The sequence below is a fragment of the Fukomys damarensis genome, unplaced genomic scaffold (genome assembly GCF_012274545.1).
Source record: "Fukomys damarensis isolate Sample0158 unplaced genomic scaffold, DMR_v1.0_HiC HiC_scaffold_26, whole genome shotgun sequence".
NCBI lineage: Eukaryota > Metazoa > Chordata > Mammalia > Rodentia > Bathyergidae > Fukomys > Fukomys damarensis.
In genome coordinates this window covers 71,031-77,441 of record NW_022900938.1, presented here as the reverse complement: position 1 = coordinate 77,441, position 6,411 = coordinate 71,031, and the positions used below count along the sequence as shown (strand labels likewise).

Genomic DNA, 6,411 nt, shown 5'->3' with positions numbered 1-6,411 from the left:
AAAGCGGCCAAAAAAAAAAAAAAAAAAAATCTCTGTAGTGTAAATTACTCCTGTGTCTTGCTGTAGAAATGTTAATGATTATACTGATAGGCAGTATGTACTTCTTGGCGGGGGAGGGATACAGGTTATATGCTCATAAAAATAAATGAGGGTATTTACCAGCCCCATTTAATCTAATATTCTTTTTCAATTTTTCACTATATTTATTGCCTTGGTTTTCCTTGAACTCCTGGGCAGTTGGGACCACAGGCAGGCACCACCACACTCAGGTCTTCTACGTCCGTACTTTCAATGATGCCTCCACCTTGGAGACCTTCCAAGACATTCTGTGGGCGCTTTCATGACAAGCATGCTCACGTACAGCATCCAAATTCATTTGGCAAAGACTCTCTGCCTACAAATATTCACTTGGTTCACAGGGAGGATGAGGAAAGAGAAAGAGGCCTGAACTCTTTCATTTCACACAAGGCTGCCAATTTGCTGGAGAAGAAAGAATAAATGACAAGAGTACTCTGAAGACAGAACAACTAGGACCTGGTGACTTAAAATGGGGCATAAGGAAGGGTAAGAGGATGGGTTCCAGGTTCCAGTCTATGCATCAGTAGTTCTAGTTACTGAAATAAGAGTGAGATAGACAACGTTCTCAAGTGAAAGGCAAGATATTGGTAAGATAAGGTGTTTTGTTGTGTTTATTGTTAAGTTTGTTGCCTGTGAAAAACGCAAGCTTGCATAACCAGGTGAGCAGCTGAATGTATGGCATGCAAGACAAGCCTCAGCTATTGATAGAAACCTAGCAAAAAAAGATGGCTCGTATTTGAAGTCAAAGGATGGGTCACGTCCCTGGAATATGTGTAAACACAAAGAAAGGCTTTAAGAAGCTTCTGTACCTAGGGGTGAGGCAGAATGAAGATCTCTCATGAGGATCTCGCAGAGGTGACTGACACGAAAAGTGGTCTGAGAGAAAGGAAAAAACACAAGTACGTTGTGGACAATGCAAGCAAAACAGAAATCACTTTATGGAGGAAGCCAATTAGGTCAAGGCTGCAGGAGTCTTGTAAACATGACAACAGCGTATGCCTAGCCATTGATTTGCCAGTACAGGTATCACTGCTGCACCTGACCACAATTTCAGCGGTTGCTTTGGGGAGTAAAAACCAGAATGGAATAAGCTGAACATAAGGTGGTAAAGAACTAGAGATGATTCTTCTGGAAAATACTGAAATGGGAAATAAAAGTTAGCCAGGTATAGTGGCACACTCCTGTGATCCCAGCATTCTGGGAGGCTGAGACAGAAGGTTGGCCAGTTTGAGCCCAACATGGGCAACTTGGCGACTAAGGCTTTGTCTCAGAAATTTGAAAAAGACTGGGAGGCAGCTTAGTATAAAGTCCCTGGGTTCAATTCCCTACATTGCCCCAAAGGGACAAACTCTACCATAATGCCCTGAAGGAATATGGATATAAAGTAAGTAACAGCTTGGACACAAAATTACTAGATTTTACAGCCATTAGTATTTCCTTAAAGTTTGAGATGGATACATTTTATTACAGTGTAATAAAAACAATAATTTAAGAGAGTCGGGTGTTTTACACAGGGTAAATGCTTAATAAATATTTGCTTCTATGGGCTCAGCTAATGTTTACATATACATCAAGGCAAGCCTGGTCTCAAACACCTAGACAAATAATCTATATATACCAACAACTACTGCTTTCTGGATAACCTGATACTGAAGCAGCAAAAGTTGAGGAAAAATTGCACTAAAGCCTTGACAAACCAACCACCATGAAAAGTTCAGGCCACTCCAGATCCCAGCCCTCTCAGGCCTACCTGGTGCACAGAAAGCATTGCTTGATACTCCACAGAAGCTGACCAGCCTTTAAATCTAGGACACAGCAATTAATGCACTAAATACATGCAGTATGCTGGCCTAGAAAGCTAATTATTTACAATGTTACTGATAGATAATGCACTCAAGATTGATTTGTTAAAAACTTCTGATGGTCAGAAACCATGGCTTATCCACTGGTATAGTCTGTACCCATACTAACCACTCAGAGAACTAGATTGGAGGATATAGCTCTTGATCTTAAGTTCTGGTCTGGAGACTCCCAAATACTGAATATTTCTAGTGCCCGCCACAGAAGTCAATACCAAATACCAAAGAAAAGTGACTTCTCATAATAGACACCCTTGTATTTGATTTGTAAATATTCCCTAACTATGAACACATTTTTCTCATGTCATATCACAAATATTGGACAACCCAGGAAATAATCTTTTTCCTTATCACACGGAGACAGTTTTTGGTGCTATCACAGCTGGTAAGCTCCAGAGTCTGTCTCTCTCTCCAACCTGCTAATTTCATATTGACACCTACTAAAACTACACTTTTCTAACTTTGATAATTCTCTGATGATATGTAAATGTGGCATAATAAATGCCCAGCAATGCCCATTTAGCTACCTTTTGAGACACTCTTCAGAACATTCTGTACTACTGCCATGTAACAGAGGCACAAATTGTTGTAGTACTTAGAAATTTGTTAGAATTACAGTATCCATCAGAGTAACATGTTTAATAATTAATACAGGTAGAGTTTAAGAGATGATAATGGGGGATGGATATGATCAAAATATATGCAACAAAACCTATATTTTATAAAACAGACACTAATAGTAGAAAGAAATAACAACTAATGGAACTAATCTAAATGTTTAAAAAATGATAATGACTTTATAAAATGTGTGGTAATTCTGTCTGGGTTGGTCTATGTCCAAATTACTTTCAGGACATTATGATTCAACTTGCCCCTCTACATTACATGAGCTCATGATCAGTATACACCTGTATTTCCCAAGAATCTCTAGCATTTTCCTTGCACTTCAGCCTTTTAAAGGGATCCTTCTTCATTTCCTAAAGAAAGTATTTTCACAGGAGCAGAGTCAGACTGCAAAGTAAAACTGACCAAGAATTAATTGTCTGTCCCCTTTCTTCAGCACAGCTATGCTTGGAGAAGCCACACTGGCTTCCTTCCCTAGAGCACGGAGAAAAGTTACTTCTCCAGACTCTACTACTACTTTTCAGCTATACTGTTAAATGAAGCAAACGCTGGAAAGAGACCTGATTATAAATTTTAAAAAGTGCTTGTTTCGCAAACTACTTTAGGTATACATAAATATAAAAATCAGTAACAAATCCATATACTCATCACCTAATTTTAACAGGTATCAGCATATTTTCATTTATGCTTTGGGTCTCTAAAATAGGAAATATTCCTAAATATGTCTGATTCCCACATAGCTTCTTGCAATTTCATTAATACATGTATCAATAAATAATGTAATTATACTGTTTTAATACTATACACAAATGCATCTTATTGTATATGTATTTGCCACCTTGTTTTGTTTTCCCACTCAATCTTGAGATATATCCATTTTGGTAAATATAGATTTAGGTTATTAATTTTTACTAGGGAATAAGTATTCAATTGCATAAATAAACAAGGTTAGCCATTTTCCTCCTAATGTACAGTGGGACTGTTCTACTATCTCTCCATGTTAAAGAGCTGCTATACACATCCTTGTTACATGTTAGTTTAGGAAACTACTCCATGTTTAGTTAAGAAGACGTCTCAACAAAAATTCAGGCTGTGTAAGGAAAGAACACTGCACTGGATGTTAGTTCACCCAGACACCATCATTAGTCTAAACCACAATCTCCCTTCTAGATAGTGTTAAGTAAAGAACTGTAATGACTGAGAAGAAAAATATTTAAATAACACAACAAATGAAACATGAGTTGGTCGATCTGTGTAATGAATGAGACTAAAGCTAGTCATCTCTTTGGGCATAATTCACTGTCTACAAAATGAACCCTACCAAAATGCTCCAGTCTTTTGCTCTTAGGAGTTGAGAAAACTATACATTTTCTTCATATGTATAAGAACTGTAGAATACCTTACTAATTTAAATATTTTTGCTCCACTCTTGGTATAATTAGATCATCTCCACACAGGCAAATAGCAAAACAGAAGCTAAAGACACCATGTAGAGAGGAAAGGAGACACAGGAAAATAAATGCAATACTGAAAAGAACCAAGTCATAGTTTGTTGTTACTTTATTTGTGATTACCAAGCATTTTCTTAAGGACTTAAAAAAATCTTTTACTACTGATAACTAAATTATTTGATCATCAATGGAGAACAGTTACAGACTGCTTTAAAAACAAAAGTTAAAAAATCTTCATATAATAGGTTGGAATATGTGGTAGATTTAGTTATGCCAATTTCTAAAAAGAGATAAATGATTTGGAAGTTACTAAAATCTTCACAGCACTCCTATAGTGACTGAGAAAGGGGTTCAACTCCCTACTATATCAAAGCAGGCCTTTTATGCACAATCTCAAACACTTTCTTCATAGCTTCTCAACTGAAACCTCACCTACCTCCATATTAATGCAGAATTACAGAGATTTTCACAGACCAGTGACATTCTTTAGAAATACCTGTAGAAGAAACCCAGCAGTTACTGCTTTAAGCTCCTCATGAAAAGGTAGACTAATTAACAGTACTCTTTCAACCTAATCACACAAAAGCTAAAATCAGGACTATCTGGCTTTCCTAACAAAAGCCCACCTTGCTTTCTCCAGGGTGTTCTTTTATCTTGCTTTTTCCTCTTTTCCTCAGCCCAAGCTCACTTTGTTGAGTGAGCTCTCTCACTCTTCACTTTTACTTTTTCAAATAAGCTTTGCCACTTTAAATAAGTAAATAAAAAATAAAATCAGGTCTTTGCTTCTCTAATAATTTAGATTTTCAGTTTCAAATGACAATCCAAATTCTAAAAACTATAGATAAGGGATTCCATCCAGTTCATGTGGCACAAATCAATTTGAAAAATAAGTAGCTTGTATAATGTTGCTCAATTTTCTTTTCTCAAGACCAAAAGATGGAGGGAGAGGGAAAGAAGAGGACATAAAAAGAACTCAGATGTTACGTACATGTATCAATTCCCCATTAACAAAAATGTTTTAAAAAGAAAAAAATTTTCTTTTCCCCAAATTATGTTTGTTACTTTACTTTCTGGACCATTATCTTTCAAAATTTAACACTGCCAAACAGCTTTCAATTTTTCTTACAATAACTATGTTTGTTTTTTCAGACAGGGTCTTGTTAGGTAATCCAGGCTGGATTTGAACTATGTAGCCCCAGGCTGGCCTTGATCTTGTGGCAATTCTCCTGCCTCAGCCTCCCAAGTACTGGGATTACATGCGTGCACCACCATGCCCAGTATGAAACAACCTTGAACCTTGAATCTGCCAATATTAGTCATAATTTAGGAAGAAATAAATTTAAACTAAGTATGGATTACATCATTTCCACGTTAAAATGTCCTTATGGAACACCAAAGTTGCTAGAGATTAAGCTGCCATCTTATTTTCTTGAAATGTAAGTACTGTAAAAATATCTGGAAAACTTTCCCTTGATTTAAAAAGTGAAAAGCTGGGTTTTACTGCTTTAAATTCTGTAAGTATTCCTTAACTCAAAGAGAAATGGCTCCTTCAAATCATATAGCTGATAAAGTGTGAATAATTGCTTTGGTGGAATTACAGGCATGAATTTTCCTGTTCAGAATAAACATATTGCACAATTGTATTCCTTCCAACTGTTTAAAGACCATTTCCAGCCACCAACATATATAAGGGCAACAGAGCAAGAATCTTGTTTTGGGTACAGCAGTTATTTCTTTCTCTGACCTAAACTAGACATAAAATGCAGACCCTGGATTCAACAGTTTCTTCTCTTCCTCCTTCCCCAAAGTCCTACCTACCGACCTGCAGCTGCTCTCCACCGCAGCGCGTTTCCCGGGACCCTGTCCACAGATCGCCCGGGATCTTCCCGTCTTCCAGGCGCTTCTCAACGCATCCTCGGTTCTGAAGGATCGAGGGGCACATTCGGGGATTGGGCTAAAGCACTACTAGTCCTAATACCACAGTTGTTTTCTTTGTCCGCCAGTCGCCTATCGGAGTCACCAAACCCTCGGTCCACCCTTCACCCCCGCACGGTCGCGGGTTCGCTAGGAACCCGGCTCCAAGCTCGGCCCCGGGGCGGCGCGCTGACGCCTAGAATTAAGGGGTACAGGGCGTGCACGAGGGGAACGAAGATGCTTGGGGCAGGGGAGACCCCTGCAGGGGGGCCGGGGAGAGAGGGAGACCCGGGCAAGCAGGGGCTGGGGCACGGCAGAGGAGGGGACGCGGGAGAGCGGAGACAGAGGCCAGGCAAGGGAGGGGACCCCGGCGGGCGTGGATCCTAAACCCAGAGGGGCACCTGAGGGCGCAGAGCAGGGGACCCGGACGAGCGGGGTCAGGACCAGAACTCGAGCGAGAGGGGACGAGGGCCGGGGAGAGGAGC

At 39.4% G+C, this 6,411-nt stretch overlaps 1 protein-coding gene across 4 annotated transcripts in view; it reads right to left on the bottom strand.

The window, feature by feature from the left end:
- Als2 (alsin Rho guanine nucleotide exchange factor ALS2) overlaps window positions 1-6,400 on the bottom strand; it is an 86,822-nt gene extending 80,422 nt beyond the window's left edge. Inside the window, exons 1-3 of one of the 4 annotated variants that reach the window (XM_019206553.2) lie at window positions 6,328-6,400; window positions 5,831-5,933; window positions 4,449-4,508 (exon numbers count right to left, since the gene is read on the bottom strand). The gene's annotated coding sequence lies outside the window, so the exon portion shown is untranslated. The remainder of the gene's footprint in view (window positions 1-4,448; window positions 4,509-5,830; window positions 5,934-6,327) is intronic. The other 3 variants (XM_010617516.2, XM_019206555.2, XM_019206554.2) reach the window with 3 other exon arrangements.
- Between the last annotated feature and the right edge of the window lie 11 nt (window positions 6,401-6,411).